Source organism: Eleutherodactylus coqui, chromosome 12 (assembly GCF_035609145.1).
Source record: "Eleutherodactylus coqui strain aEleCoq1 chromosome 12, aEleCoq1.hap1, whole genome shotgun sequence".
Lineage (NCBI taxonomy): Eukaryota > Metazoa > Chordata > Amphibia > Anura > Eleutherodactylidae > Eleutherodactylus > Eleutherodactylus coqui.
The window spans coordinates 73514644-73535546 of NC_089848.1; the positions used below are offsets into that span (position 1 = coordinate 73514644).

Genomic DNA, 20903 nt, shown 5'->3' on the forward strand with positions numbered 1-20903 from the left:
GGTCTGCAAATAATTTGTAGTGGCTAAACTGTGACTTTAAACAATGTCTGAGGCTTCTAACATGCACTATGCCTTTTGCCGTTTCCCTGTTTGGGTTTCTTCTTGTTTTATAGTCACAAAAAATACTGCCAACTCACTAGGCCACAATCCCTGGGCGGCACGATTTGGGAGAGCCATATAAACAGGATACAGCTTCTCTCTCTGCTCCCTTCAACACAACACTGCTTAACTTCTCTGCTGGTATATAAGCTTACACACCAGCAGCAATATATCCTCTGTCGAATATCTGTCCCTAACAACAGACCACGAGTTTTACAGGCATATAAACGTGATGCAGCTTCTCGGTCCTGTGTTCAGCGGTAAAATAGTAGCTGCTTACATTGTGCCTATGTTATATGGCTAGGTCATGGGATGCAGGCATCCAATTGAACGGCTACTCCTATGAAAGATGCATTTGGTGACATCATCAAGGTGCCCTGGTTGTCAATTGGTTGTTCTCTGACCTAGTAGCAGGATTTTTGATGCCAAAAATCAGGCCAGACTTACCTGATCTTATTTGGTGAAAAATGGGGCAATTTTACAATCTGGCCGATCGTGACAAGCCTACGCTAAACATTACAATCTAGTGACCACTGGCCCTACTATAAATCAGAATAACCTCACAATTATTGACCACTGACCCCACTATAACCAGTATACCACCATAGTCTAGTAAGCACTGACACCTCTATAACCAGTATAATATCACCCGCTAGTGACCACTGAACTCACTATAACCAGTATAATATTACTGCTTAGTGACCACTGACCCCACTATAACCAGTATACCACCATAGTCTAGTAAGCACCCGCTAGTGACCACTGAACTCACTATAACCAGTATAATATTACTGCTTAGTGACCACTGACACCACTATAACCAGTGTAATATTGCAGTTTAGTGACCACTGACACCACTATAACCAGTATTATATGGCGGTTTAGTGACCACTGACCCCATTATAACTAGTATAATATCACTACTTAGTGACCACTGTCCCCCTATAACCAGTATACCACCATAGTCTAGTAAGCACTGACACCTCTATAACCAGTATAATAATATCACCCGCTAGTGACCAATGAACCCACTATAACCAGTATAATATCACTGCTTAGTGACCACTGACCCCACTATAACCAGTATACCACCATAGTCTAGTAAGCACCCGCTAGTGACCACTGAACTCACTATAACCAGTATAATATTACTGCTTAGTGACCACTGACACCACTATAACCAGTGTAATATTGCAGTTTAGTGACCACTGACACCACTATAACCAGTATTATATGGCGGTTTAGTGACCACTGACCCCATTATAACCAGTATAATATCACTGCTTAGTGACCACTGACCCCACTATATCCAGTATAATATTGCGGTTTTGTGACCACTGACCCCACTATAACCAATATAATCATTTGGTTTAGTGACCACTGATCCCACTATAAACAGTATAATATCACTGCTTAGTGATCACTGACCCCACTATAACCAGTATAATATCATTGCTTAGTGATCACTGACCCCACTATAACCAGTATAATATTGAGGTTTAGTGACCACTGACCCCACTATAACCAGTATCATATTACGGTTTAGTGACCACTGACCCCACTATAACCAGTATAGTATTGAGGTTTAGTGACCACTGACCCCACTATAACCAGTATAATATCACTGCTTAGTGACCACTGACCCCACTATAACCAGTATAATATCACTGCTTAGTGACCACTGACCCCACTATAACCAGTATAATATTGAGGTTTAGGGACCACAGACCCCACTATGGTACACAGCAGGACTGTAGAGCGAGGGCCAGACAGGAATCATTAAACATTATAAATTGTTATATTACAATAATTCAGTTCTTACCTTTTAATCAGGAGCATAGTGACAAATGTGACCGTTTGTGAGTTTCTACAAGGGAAGGAAAACACAGGAAATTTAGCAATGACGACTGCAAGGAAATGTGTCACCTCTGAACCTGATGAAGAAACTTTAAATCAATCAGTCTGTCTGTCCATCCATCCATCCATCCGTCATTCCATTCGGACTGTTCTATGAGTTCCTGTGGTTGATAACCAATATGGCCCCACATCGGCTCACTTATGAAATGATGGGGGTGTAGCATTTCACTGAGGCAGGTTTGCCATTCAGGAGTCTGAGCGAGCTGGGTAGAAGCGTCTTTGGACAGTATATAGCAGCCCTATAGTTCATCAATGGTAACCAGAGTGAATACCATGTGTAGCAGGGTGACCACAGCTTCTCAGATCCCGTTCTGCAGCTGCTGCACCTATCACTGTGCGCAGGACGAGGGAAGTGATTCCGTGCAGAGACCTTATAACAAGAGTAGCTGAGATCGCGGTCAGGCTGGCTTGATAAAGTCTTTTGTTTCAGAAATGCCACGATTTTTCCATTTTGACGAAATAGCGTTTTTTTGGGGCCAAAAAAAACTGCATTCAGATGATTGTCGTTGGTCATGGATAAGGTATGAAATGCTTGAAAATGCATAGCATTTGTTGTAGTGGCATTTCTCTCTCTTTTGTTGCATCTTTAGGTTGATGACATTTTTTCAAAATTGCAGCATGCTTTGGGTCTGACTTTTTTCTGGTATTTTCCCATCGGCTTATATATAGGAAAAAGTCCCAAAAGAGAAATGCATGTGTGACCGTCAAAAACATGGATAGCAAAAACCACACAGGAATCATTAAAAAACACACATGATTTCTTTGGAGGTTTTTTTATGCATAAAAAAAAGACTATGGGGAAATTAAGCCAGCTTGTTATGACATCGGGCTTAATACATGAAGATAAGATGGAAAATTATACATAAATCTGTCTCCGGCGTGGCAATGGACCCTCCCAACAAGCCCTGTCCACTTTTCAAAAAAGTGGCAGAACCAGCAAAGAAAAGTTGCAAATTTTTGCACAAATACCCAGATGCTCAAAAATGTATGACTTTTTTAATGCCAGAAAGTGTTGTAAATCGGTTTATACATGTCCCCCCTTGTCTGAAGAAAGCCTAAAGGCCCATTTAGACGCAACGATTATAGCTCAAAATTCACTCAAAAGCCATCTTTTGAGCGATAGTCATTCTGTCTAACCGCACCGCCATTATGCACTATTCGTTAATCGGTGATTTCTAGCAAGCTAGAAATCACCGATCACGGTTATCAGCGCCGCATGCTGATTTTCTCAGCAGGCAGTGCTGATAGTATTCTTTCAGCTGGAATTGCGCAGTTCTCAGCGGGATACCAGCTGAAAGCTCCGAGAACAATGCAGCTATTTGCATATACAAAACAGCTGCTTTGTTCTCTGAGCTATCGTGGAGGTATCCCACTCCGCCTGCATTAACTCTTAAGTAGCTAATTAGCTACTTAAGAGTTATGCAAAGATGATCGCTCAAAACTGTCATTCAAACTGTTGTTTGAGCGATTTTTGAGCGATTATCTTTCAGTGTAAGGCCTCGTGCCCATGGCCATGTTGGACTCTGCCGAGGAATATTGCAGCAGAGTTCGACACGGCGCCCCCCAAAGACCCCATACTGAACTTTCCAGATCCGTCGCACGAGTCCAGTCTGGCGAGCCTGCGCACAAGCGCATGACACACCGGCAGTGTGCGATGATTCGGCCGGCGGTGACGTAAAATTACGCGATACTTCTGCTGTGCTCACAGCTGAAATATCACATGAAGGACGGCTTCCATTGACTATAATGGAAGACGGACACGCGTTTTCCCGCAGAGATTAAAGCATGCCGTGCTTTCTTTCACATTGCAGAATTCTGCAGTACAATTGTGCAGCATGAACATTGAGCTATTAGGTCCAATAGAACCTAATAGCTGCGGGATAACGCCGCAGATTTCCACCACATAACACGCAGCAGAAATCCGTCCGTGGGCATTAGCCCTAAATGGGCCTTAAGGTGCATTTAGACTGAAAGATGATCGCTCAAAAATCGCTCAAATGGCAGTTTGAGTGACAGTTTTAAGCGATTATCTTTGCATAACTCTTAAGTAGCTAATAAGCTACTTAAAGAGTTAAATGCAGGCGGAGCGGGATACCACTGATAACTCTGAGAAAAGCAGCTGTTTTGTATAGGCAAGCAGCTGCTTTGTTCTCGCAGTTATCAGCGGTGTTCCGCTGAGCTGATAGCTCCGAGAAACAGCAGGAGCACTGACAGCTTCTTTGTTCTGGAAGCTTTCAGCTGGTATCCTGCTGGAAAGTCCCAGCAGGATACCAGCTGAAAGAATGCTATCAGCGCTGTCCACTGAGAAAATCAGTGTGCGGCGCTGATAAGAGTCATTGTTGATTTCTAGCTTGCTAGAACAGTGCAGGATAGCAGCGCGTTTAGCCCCAACGATTATCGCTCAAAAGATGGCTTTTGAGCGATAATCGTTGTGTCTAAATGGGCCTTTAACGGTATGTTTACACGTGGCAGAAGTGCTGTGGATTTTATTAAGAGATACCAACTAGAGATGAGCGAACGTACTCGGTAAGGCCGATTTCGCAATCGATCACCGCGATTTTCGAGTACTTCACTACTCGGGTGAAAAGTACTCGGATGCGCCGGGGGTGAGCGGGGGGTTGCAGAGGGGAGTGGGGGGGAGAGGGAGAGAACTCCCCCCTGTTCCCCGCTGCTATCCCCCGCTCCGCCGTGCCCCCCCCCCCCCTGCCCCCCGGCGCACCCGAGTACTTTTCACCCGAGTAGTGAAGTACTCGAAAATCGCGGTGCTCGATTGCGAAATCGCCCTTACCGAGTACGTTCGCTCATCTCTAATACCAACCTTCCATGATTAGATCTTCCCTGTATGAAATTTCGACACATGACCCCAGAGTGCAGCATAAAAATCACATGACAACTTTTCAGCAAATCAGTTTCAGTGAGAATCCACATTAGAATTAGAAAATTGAGTGATCTAAGCGACTTCCAACAAGGCCTGATCATTAGTGCTAGACTAGCCAGGGACGAGGATTTCAGAAACTGCCAGCCTTGTGGGGTTTTCTCATGTAACAATGTTTAGAGTATAACAAGAATGGTGTGATTGAGGAAAAACATCCGGCAAAAGGGGATCCTGTTGACGCGGACAACTCAAAATGAAAGGGGTTAGAGGAGGATGTCAAGAATCATTTTGACGAGCACAGTCAAGCAAACTGCAGCTGAATACAACACTGGTGCTCCAACTAACATGTCTGAACACAACTTGTCATTCCTTATATGGATGGGCTAGAACAACAGACGACCAGTTCCAGCATCAAGAAAAGCAGAAAGAGGAGACTCCAGTGGGCAAAACAGAACAAAAATGGGATCACTGAGCAGCGCAAAAACATCTCCTGGTCAGAAGGATCCAGATATCTGTAGTATGATGCTGATAAGAGGGTCAGGATTTAGCAGAAGGATCATAAATTGATGAACCCTTCCCGTCGCTATTAAGAACATACCAGCACCTCCATCTAATTTGTGGCAGTGGCAAGAAGCTTCCTGTCGGCAGGGGCCAATATTCCTGCACCTAGTAGAATGAAATGCCACAGTTACGAAGACCAAAGGAGGTCCAACACACTACTAGGTGGGAGTCTCTAATAAAGTGGCTCTAAAGTGTACGTACATTACAGTTCTGGTGTCATAACTTCATTCCACCTCCCCACTGCCCAGTGCCACCCTGTACTGTGGCAGTGCCCTCACATGCGGGTTCCCCTCTGCTGTATAGTTTCCCCTGAGTTGCTCTTACTTCTGCCTATACATTGTTACCCTATATAAGCCATATAGATACAATGTAACACTGTGGGGCTCACCGTCCATGCCACCACCGCCGCCGCAGCTTCTCGTCTTCGTGTGTTCCCTGCACACACCCCACTCACCCCACACCCTCTGATACTCCCTCCTCCCACACAGGCAGCCTTCACCCTGTGAGTGCCAGAGTCTTCCCTCTGTCCATGACCAGTGAAGGGCCCCGAGGGCCGGTGTGAAGCTCTGCTTATATGTAGTGTCTCAGCTTATCCCCTCAGGGTGTGACTGACCCCAGAGGCAGGAGAAGGGCCCATATATAGAGTTACTGATAGAAAGCCGGTCCGGGGACGGCGGCTGCCATCTGTATATATAAATCTCCCGGGTCAATTATTTAGTGGATCTAGCGTAATTTCACACTAGCGATCACGATACTGCCGCGAGAAAATTCCCGCAATTTTGGAGTGTCAGCACTGCTTTTTCTATCAAAATCATTGCCGCCGCTTGCGATTCATTGCGCAATTTTGCTGCAGTTTTTTTTTAGCACGAAAGTCAATAGGATTTTTTTTTTCCGCACAACTTCCCATGAGTCAAAACATCGCAAACGTGAAGGAAGCCATTAAAAATCATTGGTTTCATAACTCTGCGTTTTCACTCACTCTCGCATCGCACTATTTTATCGCCCATGTGAAACCAGCCTTAGGGCTTTTAGCCACTAGCGTTTTTGTTTTAACGCTGCGATATCGCTGCGTTTTTTTTAATGCAAATCGCATCGCACAAAAATCACAAGTTTGCGCTTCTGCGATTTTTGTGCGATGCGATTTTAACATTAGAAAGTCCCATTGGCATTTGCATTAAAGAAAACGCAGCGATATCGCAGCGTTAAAAAAACCGCTGGTGGGTAAAAGCCCTTATAGTTATAATACAAAGGCGTCAGCTATTTTTAATATAGAAACCAACATGGAGGTCTCTGCGCATGTTTCCACATTGTCTTTCTTATATAGACACTGGCGGAACGCTTTAGGAGCCTCCGCACGGTTTTCTTTTATTCTTAGCAAATCTAATTAAAATCTTTCTAAGAAAACAACATTCTGGGTAAATACTTTCTCACTATTTTTCATTATCCGGGCACCACACTCTGATGAAAGCTGTCTACAGGAAATTCTTTGTAGCCCGTAGCAACCAATCACAGCGCAGCTTTCATTTTACCTCAGCAGTGTAAGTAATGAAAGCTGCGCTGTGATTGGTTGCTATGGGCAACCAAGACAGATTTTCTTTCAGACAGCTTTCATAAGAGTGCGGTGCCGGCTACTTTTCCGTGGCCGACCCCTGTAGAAGCTATGGTGGTGAGTGTGAGACATGGCGTGTAGTGGTAGATAATCTTATACTTAAAACGCAAAATCTGTTTGTTTGTGTTGGATACAAATCCATAGTTCTGGTCCCATTTGAGTGACATTTTGCATGAACGTTCTTCAGCACCAGGCGACGAATATTGGCGGAATTAAAAATCGAAAACTCACCGACTTCCTCTGTAATTTTTGTTGCCAATAGCAACCAATCACAGCTCCGCTTTCATTTCTTATACTGCTGAGGTAAAATGAAAGCTGCGCTGTGATTGGTTGCTATGGGCAACACAGATTTTCTTTTGGGCGACTTCCTAGCAGTACGGGCTCATTTTTGTGGCCCACTTTGTATATTTCAGGACGGCTAGTCATAAAATCGCCGCGCAACGCACGGGTATATCTTCTAGTGTATATTATTTATAAAAACGCGGGATATATCACCTAGTATATATATACATTAGCCTGCTGTGGTGCAGTTTGTTATCCAACACCTCTGCCCTCACGTGGACGTATTACGTAACTTTCTGCTGAGGTAAAACGAAAGCTGCGCCGCGATTGGTTGTTATGGACAACAAAGATTCTCTGTTAGACAGCTTTTATAACAGTGCTGTCAGGCTGTATATATATATATGTATATATATATATATATATATATATATATATATATATATATATATATATATATATATATATATATATATATATATATATATATGTCTAAGGCCGAGTTCACACGGGTCGAAATTGCCGCAGAATTTCTGTGCGGACCCTCCAGAAATTTTGCTGCAGAATGACATTATATCCCATCTGCTCTTCTCTCCTTCTGGCTTCTTTGTGTGTCAGTCATCACTGCAGCTGTGGCATTTGCTTCATAAAACAGAAAGCATTAGATGAATAGGGCTGTATGTCCCTCAGTCTATATGTCAGTCTATACTGTAGTTCTGGCATTCTATTTAATATCCAAGAAGATTAAAGAATTCCTCCCAGGTAGGGGAATGTTGCTGAACCTGGAAAATTCCATTTTGCAACGACTGAAGTGTATTGTAGCACTATTCTATGACCGCTTCATATCCTTCCCCCTCGACTATATTGACACAAATAGCAGCGACCGCTCATAACTGTCGTCCAGAATTAGATTCCCTGAGGCTCACATAGCGACAGACACACAAAGGCCGCCTGTCCCAGACAAAGCCCCTCTGTCCTCCCCACTCATTATAAACCAGCCCCGAAATAATAGTCTGCACATTATTTAGTAAACAAGCACTCCCAGCATACGTGATAAAACAAACTGTGAGGGTAGTGGCTGATATTACACGGGCGAGAGGGACGATTTATGGCGATGCGGGTCATAAAACACGTCCGTCAGTCCGGATGCCATCATTAGTATATTGTCTGCTACATATAGCCAGTAATCAATTATAGCTATTTCATTATATAGACTTGGAGGAAATCTGTCCACATTCTTAGGGCCCCGTCACACGACTGTATGCGCAAAAATGCTTGCGTAAGCATAGTAAATTTGCGCCGTGGACGCATTTTTGCGTGCATTACTGTACTTTTGTGGTCACTGGGTGATTTCACATGGGAGCGGGACACAGCCGCACCTCGATTTAAATCGCTATTTAGATAATTAGTCCTAGATGTTTTCTTCTCCCCGCGACGTTGCGCAATCGCACAGGTTATAAGTGCACCTGCAATAGACTCCTGTGGGGAAAACGCAAACGCCAGTGGGTGCTCGCCCTTAGGGTGCAACATACACATTAGGTTACAGTCATCCAAGCCCGCTATTTTGGCACTGCTGAATAACTCTTGCATATGTATGGGGTCCTCCCAATAGACAAGCTCGGACTGACCCATAGGGGAACAGGCGAATCCCCCATAGGATACCAAGCGCGACCACCGTCCCCCCCCCCCCCCCCGCACTAGCTGTACACACAATCAGCACGCATTAAGCGAATGGAAGTTTACCAATTCCTACCTGCTCCATATACTGTACTTCACTGTTAACAGGACTGCATGGAAGACTAGTCACCTTTCTATTGAAGTATGTGGAGAATGCTGAGGAATTTGTGAACAAGAATCAGGTACTTGCTTGTAGCTGCCCATTCCCAGAATAGATCTTACTGGTGGGCCTTGGGCAACCCAGTCCGACTCTGCCAACAGATGATGTCAGGGAACGGAATGAGCGAGCATAACAAATCTCACTGTCCAATTCTTTTGTCCTCTCTTCTGATGAGAGCAGTCGGGCTGTTGTTTTCTCCACTCTCCCCATATAAAACATATGACTACTTGGCTGAATCATAAGAGGGAGCTGGGGGTAATAGCTGGTGGCCAAACAAACGTTGGACTGACAGCTATTGCTGGTGTATGGGCACCTTAACCGTAATGAGTCGGGCACCTGTGTGCCCATCACATCTCAAGGACAGATGTTATCTCCCGACAATAGACAAAGAAGGTTCCTATTGAAAGACAGTAAGCCGAAATCTTGGCAATTATCGGGAATTGATATAAAAAGTCTATTGGAAATGTGTATACCATTATATCAGGATTAACATTTATTTGCTGAAACCAGAATACCCCTTTAAGGTCAAGAGGACATCATCACCCTGGAAGAGTAGATGCTCCACAGGTTGAGAAGCAGTTGGAAGAAGTTTTTTCTTGTTTCATATCAGCACAGACCTCACAAGGAAAGTAAAATTGCAGAATAAGAAAAAAAAAAGTCTTCTGGTGTCCAAAGGTGAATTGGTTTTAGTTCAGGAAAACAAATAAGAAAGTTAAAGGATCAGCTGAAGAAATCATTAATTGAACCAAGGAAGCCTTTCTTGGATGGTGCTCTGTGCAGTACCTTCTGTTGATGCCATCTAGTATATACGGTGCTATCATATGTCGTACATATCACTATACCATGCGGTTATCTATATAACAATGTTATACAGTATTACCTCCACTATACACTGCACATATAATATACTGTATGGCCTAAATAGCCGTGCCACACAATGTACTATATTCCCATACATTGCTCAAATACCATCAAACAGTGACCAAATAAAAGAACTATGCATACAGTGCTCAACTAATACCACCATATAGTGCTTAAAATGATACCAATATATAGAGCACAGATTAACAAACAGTGGTAAAATAATACCAAAATGCAGCAGTTAACACACAGAGCTACCAACTTCCAGTGTTCAAATAATAGTAATATACACTGCGCAAATAATACCACCATACCGTGCTCAAACAATTCTAACCGACAGTGCGCTGAGAACAGATCCATACAGAAAGTAATCTAACAATACTACATAATGCCTATACAACTAATATGATTGGAGGCGCTCACAAGGCTTGTGTACACAAATCACATATGCAGACATGAAATCTTATGTGCTGATTGGTTGTCTTGTTTTGTATTTTTGAGAGATTTTTGGTTATTTGCCTTTTCTATCTTCGGCTAGATACGGTTACAGCTGATTAGCAGGGGGTTTAACCTTTTCCAATTCACTGTCTTCCTACATTCTAATTGAAGCCTGTGCAGCTCTGATGTCGGAAAACGTCCGGCAGGGTATTCTTACTGTATATTGTCGGGAGCCTCTTGTTGTCACATACTGCAGTACTGGCTCTAGCCATCAGACGGCACCATTATATAATGGCAAAAAAAGAAAGCCTCATAGGAAACCCTGAATCCAAAATTGGATTGCAAAGGGTTAAACCACTGGGCAAATGTCTCCCTGCACAGGACCACTCCTCATCAGGCCGGTCCTACCACCGATCCCAGTATCTGCACTAAAGCCTTGCTAAGCAGGAGAAATACTGAAGGGATCTTACCAGTTTGTGTACTTGGCCAGTTGGGTTCTAGACCCTCACTGATTAGCTTAGTGACAGTTTCTCTAGTGATGAACCACCAGTTATTGATGTGGGACACCTTCTCATCTTCCTCCTTTCCTGCTTATGTTTGTGATAGTAACACAATTTGCAGGTATAATTATATGCCAGAACCATATGCCAGAAGATGCCCAGGTTATACCAATTTATAGTAGCTTTGTCTGTCTATTTATTTATCTGTCTGTCAAATTATATACAGAAGATGCCCAGGTTATACCCAGGGTTACCAACCTGAATTTGTGGTTTTCCTGGACAACTTATCCAAAAATCATAAACCGTGAACATTTTTTATGGAAACATTGGAAAACAATACTAAATGTGAAAGATTATAAGTACTGATATGACCCATTACCAAGATTTACTGTGAACTGTAAAAGAAACAGAACAACAGTCATAATCACCTGCTAAAGTACCACCAGCCTCGAGAAAAAAAATCACAGATGCATCTAAAAGAACTTTTCATGGACAGTGGCAAAAAGTGCCCTATTTTTACAGACTGTCCAGGTATTTCTGGATGGTTGGCAGCCCTGGTTAAGCCAGCATGATGCATATCACTATGTACAAGAAGATGCATAACTTATACCAGCTGTACATATATAATTATATATAGAAGATGCCCAGGTTATACCAGCATGGTCCATATCACTATATACAGGAAGATGTATAACTCATATATATATATATATATATATATATATATATATATATATATATATATATATATATATATATACACACACACACACACATATATACAGAAGATGCCCAGGTTATACCAGCATGGTCTTTATCCCTATATACAAGATTATGTGTAATTTATACCAGCTGTACATATGTAATTATATGCAGAAGATCCCCAAGTTATACCAGCATGCTTCATATCGCTACATACAGGAGATGTATAACTTATACAAGCTGTACATATATAATTATATACCAGCACGATCCATATTACTACAGTATATTCAAGAAGATATTATTGAAGACATTTGGCCTTGTACCTTTTCTGGCTCAGTGAAGATAATCTGACGACATTTAGGAAATTTATTGAGAAGTTCAGTTTTTCGCTCTTCCCTGAAGTGTTTTCATGAGAATGTGTGTCTTTACAAACTGGAAGGAAAGGAAACATTGTGTCAGCAGATTGTCCGTCACCAGGATTATGAAACGAGCGCCACAGGCGGCATGCTGGGTTGCCAGATTTGTAACAATTTAAAGGAATCCACAGCCTCATAATGTCCACAAATATGCATAAGCGCAGACGGAAAGCAAAAATGTCAAAAAAGATGGAAATTGCCCTAAAGTTACATCTGTAAGGCCGCCTGCACACGGGCGGAAATCCCGCGGCGGGATTTCCGCTGCTCAAAACCAGCATAGGATTGCGTTAAACGCAATCCTATGCAGATAGCAGCGCGAAAGCTCACGCGGCAAACAAACCGCGGCATGTTCTATGATTGTGCGGGGCTCTGCGAGCCCCGCACAGAAACGCCACTCACCCGGCCGCCGGCTCCGGTCTGCGCATTTGCCGGCTGCCCGGCAGCCGGCACATGAAAGAGCCGGGGCCACCGGGCGCAGGTAAGTACGCGCTCGTCCCTGCAGGCGCTCGGGTCGGGTCCCGCGGCGAGAATCCTCGCCGCTGGATCCAACCCGCTCGTCTGCAGGCGGCCTAAATCAGTCACTCATCTCAGTATATTCCTCAGCCTTCCACATCAAGTTGTTCTGCTTTTAACTGTAGGGAACCTGTGGTTTGTGTTGTTTATTTTTCTTACTTATTTTTGGGTTGTCATTTGTTTTAGGATTTGCAGTATTTCAACTTAAAGGGGTTTTCCAGGGAAATACTATTGATGACCTATCATTGGAGTAGGTCATCAATAGTTTATCAGCCAGGGTCCGTCGCGCCAGACCCTGACCAATCAGCAGAGCTGGCGCAAGCTGTCAACACCACAATTACACAGAGGTCCGAGCGGAAGCCTCTGCGCCGACCTCTGTAGTGGCCGGCGCTTGTAACTGCAGGCATGGTTCTCACTGAAATTAACGTGACCCGTTCCTGCAGTTGCAAGTGCCAGCCACTATACGGAGGTCGGCGTGGAGGCTTCCACTGCGACCTCTGTGTATTTAGAGTCGAAAACTTCGCACTGACCTCCCATGTAACATAGTAACATAGTATGTAAGGCCGAATGAAGACATTGTCCATCTAGTCCAGCCTGTCTATCCTACTGTGTTGATCCAGAGGAAGGCAAAAAACCCCAAGGCCAGAAGTCAATTAGCCCTTTTGTGGTAGACTGCACTTGTAACTGCAGGCACCGCTCTCATTGAGATCCTGAGTGACATCCTGCATTATACTCCAGAGCTGCACTCACTATTCTGCTGCTGGAGTTACTGTGTACATACATTACTTATCCTGTACTGATCCTGAGTTACATCCTGCATTATACTCCAGAGCTGCACTCACTATTCTGCTGGTGGAGTAACTGTGTACACACATTACATTACTTATCCCATACTAATCCTGAGTTACATCCTGCATTATACTCAAGAGATGTACTCACATTTCTGCTGGTGGAGTCACTATGTACATACATTATATTATTTATCGTGTACTGATCCTGAGTTACATACTACATTATACTCCAGAGCTGCACTCACAATTTTGAGTGCAGCAAGATAGATCTATAATGCTCTGAGTTTGCATCAGTAGACCCGTGGTCCGACCACGATGCATGTCCGGAATTTGGGGGCGCATAAAAGCGCCAGTGATACACTCTTATGAAACTGGCTTTATCTTTAGCAGCAGGTCTGCATGAGTCTCTGCTTCTGTCTTCCTCCTCTCCCTCTCCTCTCCATAAACTTCAATAGACAACATCAGTCATCACCATCCCCCACTTTCTGTTAGCTCTATTACTGGAGACAGGCATCACTTGGAAATACAGTGGTCAGTGAACAGTAAATTAACAGCAAGGGAGAACCCGATCACCAACATTGTAGAGAGGGGTTTTCAGCACAAAAATGTAATTTTTGGTGAATAGTGATTTGCATTTTTGCTGATTATCACGCAAGCAGAAGTTATTTGAAAAGTCAGTGACAATTTAAAGATCTGAAATTTCAGATACAGAAGTAAAGCTTCTTGTGTGGTCTTTAGACTTGTTACATATACACTATGATGACAAAAGTGTTGGGACCCCACAAATTCTTTGCTGTCAGGCCGAAGGGGATATGGAAATTGGATGGGTGAGCATCACACAGGCATGTCCCAATATAGAAACCATCAGATTGCCATGAGGTGTAGAGTTGACAGCGGGGTACGGTGGTAGGATGTCATCTGAGCAACCAATCAGTATGGGACATTGCAGCGCTTTTGTACCTTCCAAGGTCCAAAGTCCACTGTTTGCAATGATATTCAGAAATGGAAACCATCTGGTGTGTGTGCAGTGCGGCCTTGTTTGGGGAGACATCTTAATGTAGTGGCATGGAGGGTCCTCCAGCATAGTCACTTGTGCTGTCCCACCTGTCTATGTGCTTTCCGGAGACATAGAGGGCGCCGCATGTTGGAGAAACCTTGTTTCCCCTTTCCTAAGCTAAGAGCTTAGTGCTGGCAATAGCTGGCTGTTTATTGGCTATATGTCAAGCCTCCACTTATTGGTGGTAGAGTCCAGAGCGGGAAACCTTAGTATGGATCCCTATGCAGAGCGGGGTGGGGGGGGGGAGGAACTGATGGAGGAGTCAGAGCAGTCGGTGGAGAGGAGAGTCTGCAGCGAGTCGTGGGCAGAGGAGGAGGTGTGCTAGCAGTGCAGCCGAGCATGCAGTGATTCAACAAGCTTTTCAAAGGTAACAAGGTCCCTTTCCGCTCCCTTGTTCTTCCAGCAGTGAGGAGATCTGAGTTGGTGGTCATCGTTCCACAAAACAGTGAGTTAAACTACCCGGTCAATTCAAAACCAGTATTAGTTCAGCGGCCATTTTCAATTCCCATCCAACACCTGCTTCATACACTTCTAGTAAATCCATCAGCTAGTCAAACCTGTGGGGAAATTATCACCGAGTAGCCTCTAGAGAAATAGAGAGAGCACTGAAGAGAAGTGTTGTTTAAATTGCAAATCTACGGTTTTCAATGTGTTAATTTACTGCATCATTGTCGGCTTTGCTACATCCTTGTAACGCTGCAAAGTCTAAGTGGATTTCAACTGTTTGTTTCAAAAGCTTCAGTAAAACGGTGTGCTCCCAGTTTACTAAAACAAGCTACTGGACTCATGCCAAGTTATTTCACCATCGTTTCACTTAAGAGTTCAGGTTAGGAGTACTGGCATCACCTGTGACAAAACAACTGTTTACCTTAAACGTACCCTCATACGTTATTTGTGCCACAGTGCGACAGCAGAGCACAGTTATTGTCACTGTCGGGAGGGATTACAAAGCCCCCTGTGACAATCATCTTGCAATCCCTGTGGTCTCACCCACTTTGGTGCGCTCAGCTCGGCCGTTGCAGTAAACTGAAAAAACATGGACAATGAAGCTTTGTACGAGCTGTGAAGGCATCATGCACATCCTCTGCTGAACACTCAGGCAAGAGGTCTCACAGGCCATTGGAACCTCCATGGACGAGCGGCTGCACACTACATCACAGCCGTGAACGCACAGAGGCGTCTGCGATGGTGTTTGTAGAGTCATTCTTGGACTGTAAATGGGTGGAAGCCAGTATTGTGGACAGATGAATCACAGTACACCATCTTCTGATCGAATGGCCACACTTGGGCGTGGTGGTTACCTGGAGAGCAGTTTCTAAATGAATGCATCATCCAAACAGTGAAGTTTGGAGGAGGTTCAGTTACGATGTAGGGGTGTTTCTGCTGGGAAGGACTAGGGCCATTGGTTATAGTAAAGTCCACCCTCAATGCCAATGGGTACAGACAGACATATTCTGGACAATGTGGCATTACCTACCCTGTGACAATACTTTGGTACAGCTTTGTTAATCCACTGAACACCAGTCATATTATTCTTTACCTAGTACATACCTGGGATATTATTTTAATTGACCCACCAGACAGAACGCTATTAACCCACTGGTCACCAAGAATATTGGTATTAGCCTACTGAACACCAGGAACGATATTATAAACACACCAGGCAACTATAATAATATTATTAACCAGTTAAAAACTTAACAAATAACTAATTGACAAAATCCACATCTGTGCTGCGTTCCGCAGATAATTCTGTCCTGTGTGAAAGGTCTCAAAAAGATGCAATCGCCCAACAAACGGCATATGCTTGTTTGCTGGGTGATTGGCGGCACCTTCACAAAGGCAGATAATTGGGTGGATAAACGTTCGTTCTCAATCATCTGCCCTTTACTCGACACCTTCTAAAAAAAAAAGGAAATGAATAGGAACCTGTGTGCAACTGAGCACAAAGATGCATTAGGGTGCTTTCAGACAGAACGAGCATAGTTCATAAATTCAAACGAGCGAAAGTGAGTGATAATAGTTCAGTGTAAACACGAGCCAACGGCCGAATGGCGAACGATAATCATTCATTTTTCATTTGTCGTTCATTTTCTGCAGGCATAAGAAATTATCGTTGGCTCATTCACTTATTGTTTGGTTTAAACAGCGCTCATTCAGTCACTCTCATTCGCTTATACAGAATGTAAAAGACTAAACGATTCTCTTTTGAACGAGTCAACGATGTATCTGCCTGTATCAACAGACTGCATGAGCGAATGAGCCAACGGTGACGTCAATGGCTAGTTCAAATAATCGGTTTGACTAAAAAGACCCCAAGGTGTATTTATAAAGGCCCATTTATAAGACAACGATTATTGCTCTAAGGGTGAAGTCACACGAACGTATATCGGCTCGGTTTTTACGCCGAGCCGATATACGTTGTCCTTGTGTGCAGGAGGGGGAGGATGGAAGAGCCAAGTGCAGGAACTGAGCTCCCGCCCCCCTCTCTGCCTCCTCTCCGCCCCTCTGCACTATTTGCAATGGGTAGAGGTGGGGCGGGGGCGGGGCTAATTCGCAGAACTTAGCCCCGCCCCGCCTCTTCTTAGAAAATTGTTTAAGAATCTGAGATTCTTCCAAAGAACAAAAAGAAAGAACAATCATTCTTCATCACCTTGACAGCTCCACAACACATACTCAAGATGACTATGCAGCGATGCCGGTAAATGTGGTAAATCTATCACAATCAGTGCACACAACACCGGTTAGATTGGAGTCAGCAAGAGGATGTGAAATTCTGCTTACCATTCAGAGACAATGAGCATCCTACATAAACAGGGAGCAGTATTATAGTAATTATATTCTTGTAAATAGGAGGCAGTATTATAGTAGTTATATTCTTGTACATAGGGGGCAGTATTATAGTAGTTATATTCTTGTACATAGGGGGCAGTATTATAGTAGTTATATTCTTGTACATAGGGGACAGTATTATAGTAGTTATATTCTTGTACATAGGGGGCAGTATTATAGTAGTTATATTCTTGTACATAGGGGGCAGTATTATAGTAGTTATATTCTTGTACATAGGGGGCAGTATTATAGTAGTTATATTCTTGTACATAGGGGGCAGTATTATAGTAGTTATATTCTTGTACATAGGGGGCAGTATTATAGTAGTTATATTCTTGTACATAGGGGGCAGTATTATAGTAGTTATATTCTTGTACATAGGGGACAGTATTATAGTAGTTATATTCTTGTACATAGGGGGCAGTATTATTGTAGTTATATTCTTGTACATAGGGGGCAGTATTATTGTAGTTATACTCTTGTACATAGGAGGCAGTATTATAGTAGTTATATTCTTGTACATAGGAGGCAGTATTATAGTGGTTATATTCTTGTACATAGGAGGCAGTATTATAGTAGTTATATTCTTGTATATAAGGGAGCAGTATTATAGTAATTATATTCTTGTACATAGGGGGCAGTACTATAGTAGTTATATTCTTGCACATAGGGGGCAGTACTATAGTAGTTATATTCTTGTACATAGGGGGCAGTACTATAGTAGTTATATTCTTGTACATAGGGGCAGTATTATAGTAGTTATATTCTTGTGCATAGGGGGCAGTATTATAGTAGTTATATTCTTGTCCATAGGGGGCAGTACTATAGTTGTTATATTCTTGTATATAGAGGGCAGTATTATAGTAGTTATATTCTTGTACATAGGGGGCAATATTATAGTAGTTATATTCTTGTACATAGGGGCAGTATTATAGTAGTTATATTCTTGTACATAGGGGCAGTATTATAGTAGTTATATTCTTGTACATAGGGGGCAGTATTATAGTAGTTATATTCTTGTACATAGGGGGCAATATTATAGTAGTTATATTCTTGTACATAGGGGGCAGTATCTTAGTAGTTCTATTCTTGTACATAGAGGGCAGTATTATAGTAGTTATATTCTTGTACATAGGGTTAGGTATTATAGTAGTTATATTCTTGTACATAGGGGGCAGTATTATAGTAGTTATATTCTTGTACATAGGGGCAGTATTATAGTTGTTATAGTCTTTTACATAGGGGCAGTATTATAGTACTTACATTCTTGTACATAGGGGGCGGTATTATAGTTCTCAATCTTGTACATAGGGGGCGGTATTATAGTTCTCATTCTTGTACACAGAGGCAATATTATAAACAAGAATATAATTACTATATGGAGCAGTGTGCAGAATGACTGTCATGGATACGGTATATATTTTTTGAAGACTGAAATATCTGTTCTAGCAGTATTCAGTGTGACATTGAGTGAGTAATATACATCTATTATATATTATTACTTTTTATAAATAGGCAGCAGAATATTTTTTTACATTTTCATTTCCAGTTTGCATAGAATGAGTGAAGTGAGATTTAGAATAACTGCAGCAACAGTCACACAATTATCACAGCGGCCCCCACTGATCACAGATGTAGCTTGCTTACTGAAGACTCCTAAGAATTAACTCTACAATTCAGGAGGCTCAGTGAGATTTGCAGGGATAAGAAATTTGCTTATATTAAATGGTGTGGGCATTCGTAAAAAAAAAGAATAGCCTAGAAGAACTGTGCGGCGAATACTGCTGCAGTCCTGTTGGCTGTTTGTGCCTATGGAAAATGTCAATTAACCAGCTAACGGGTTTATAACTGATCTTAGCTTTTACACGGGAGCGATCATCGCTCAGTGAATTGGAGTGGAGTGGGTTGGAGATCGTTCCAGCGCCCAATTTCCATTCCCAGTAAACCAGTAGTCATCTGGCCTATCGTCTTTTTATTTTTATGCTTCTATAATCCCAAATGACAAATTAATTATTATTTGTAGTTTAGATCATGCAGGCATTTACATCGAACGATTATCGTTCTGATTCCTGGGATCCACTGAGAATCTAAACGGTAACGTTCAGAGTAAAGGGGCCTTAAGTCACCTACAGGAACCTATAGAAAAGAAAAATCTCAACCATGAGTCAACATATATGTCAGTTTGTTAGATATGTCTTCTTTACCAAAAAGCAGAGTCAGCTAATAATTGTATATTGTGCATAGCCCCTGAATGTGTGCCAAAACCGGACACAGACTTTTTCTAAAAAATTGCAGTTTTTAAAATATTTTTCATGGCAGTTTTCCTCATGTGTTTTCTTATTCATAAATCTTACGGCCAGATGTTGCAGGGAATTCTATAGTGAAATATTAAACACTTTACAAGAAATGCGCTTTTGTTTGTGACATCTTGATCGGTTTTTTTTTGGCTTTGCATTTTCTGGGTCAGTGGCAGTTTTTTTAAAAAAATGCAGCATGCTCTGCTTATGGCCTTATTATTTCTGTTCGCCCCCACCCCCTCATCCACCACACCACCCCATCATCTTCTCTAGAACATAAAAAATGCATATGTAAAATGTACCAACACAAGAAAAGCCACTGAAAACATTAAATAAATCAAAACACAATAAAAAAACTCTTGATGTTTGTGTGACCGAATACATTGGTACGATTACATTCAGAACCGTTCCTAGTATATACTTTAAAATAGCCACAAAACACGAGGTGAACCGGTGACAGCGTACGCCAGCTCTGGCTGATAGCGGTCAACCAGGAGACCCCCTATTTCTAATGTCTATAAAATTTGGCTACATGAAGACAACCCTATTTATGAATTAGTAACAACATATGTGTAAATGCATGCAGAGACATCAAATCTATAATTTAGCATTACTATAACTAATATATATATACACACATACATACACACATACATACATATACACACACACACACACACATTATATATATTTACACTCACCTTCTCTGTCAGGTGCTTTGCACAACTTGTAGTTCAGTCCTACAAGTTTCAACAACTCCACGACTTATTAACTGTGACCAAAAACAAGGAAGTCGTGACCACTCCCAGGGTGCACTGCTCACATTCCTGCCGGACTGGCGGGCGAGAAGCCAGGTGTCTTGGCAGCCTGACACGAAGACGTTTAAAATTAAACCTGTCAAATTCACCTCTGTCTTCCATGAAGTTTAAGATCAGAGATTGACTAATAACAGTAATCTGCGGGAGTCCAGGAATTCACTGTTCAGATACTGAATGGGGAAGTGGGTGCACATATCACTAAAGTCACCTACAAGTAGAAGTCCCCAAGATTCTGTTCAGCCACTTCTTAGTTATATCTGTTTCTGGGGAAGCTGGATTAAAGCCAATATGGATATTGGATCAGGTTCCACTTTCTGCCTAATTTAGTTATCAGTATAAGAGCTGCAAATGTATCATAGCAGAACTAGGGTCAGGAACGCTATCTTTTCTCCTTAGGGAGAGCACCTGAAAGGTGAGTGAGTGAGGAGACTTATAAGGCCATTCATGCTTCTCTGGGTAATATGCAAATAAGGGAAATGGAATATATTACCCAGAGGA

At 42.6% G+C, this 20903-nt stretch overlaps 1 protein-coding gene across 10 annotated transcripts in view; it reads right to left on the reverse strand.

The window, feature by feature from the left end:
• ALS2CL (ALS2 C-terminal like) overlaps window positions 1–20903 on the reverse strand; it is a 703387-nt gene that overhangs the window by 64966 nt on the left and 617518 nt on the right. For 2 of the 10 annotated variants that reach the window (XM_066585155.1, XM_066585158.1), the window contains exons 1-3: window positions 20289–20366; window positions 12005–12113; window positions 1922–1966 (exon numbers count right to left, since the gene is read on the reverse strand). The exons of 1 other annotated variant lie outside the window; for it this stretch is intronic. The gene's annotated coding sequence lies outside the window, so the exon portion shown is untranslated. Of the gene's footprint in view, window positions 1–1921; window positions 1967–5840; window positions 5916–9093; window positions 9114–12004; window positions 12114–20288; window positions 20367–20903 lie in introns of those variants that run through there. 7 more of the 10 variants (XM_066585160.1, XM_066585157.1, XM_066585156.1 and 4 more) reach the window with 7 other exon arrangements.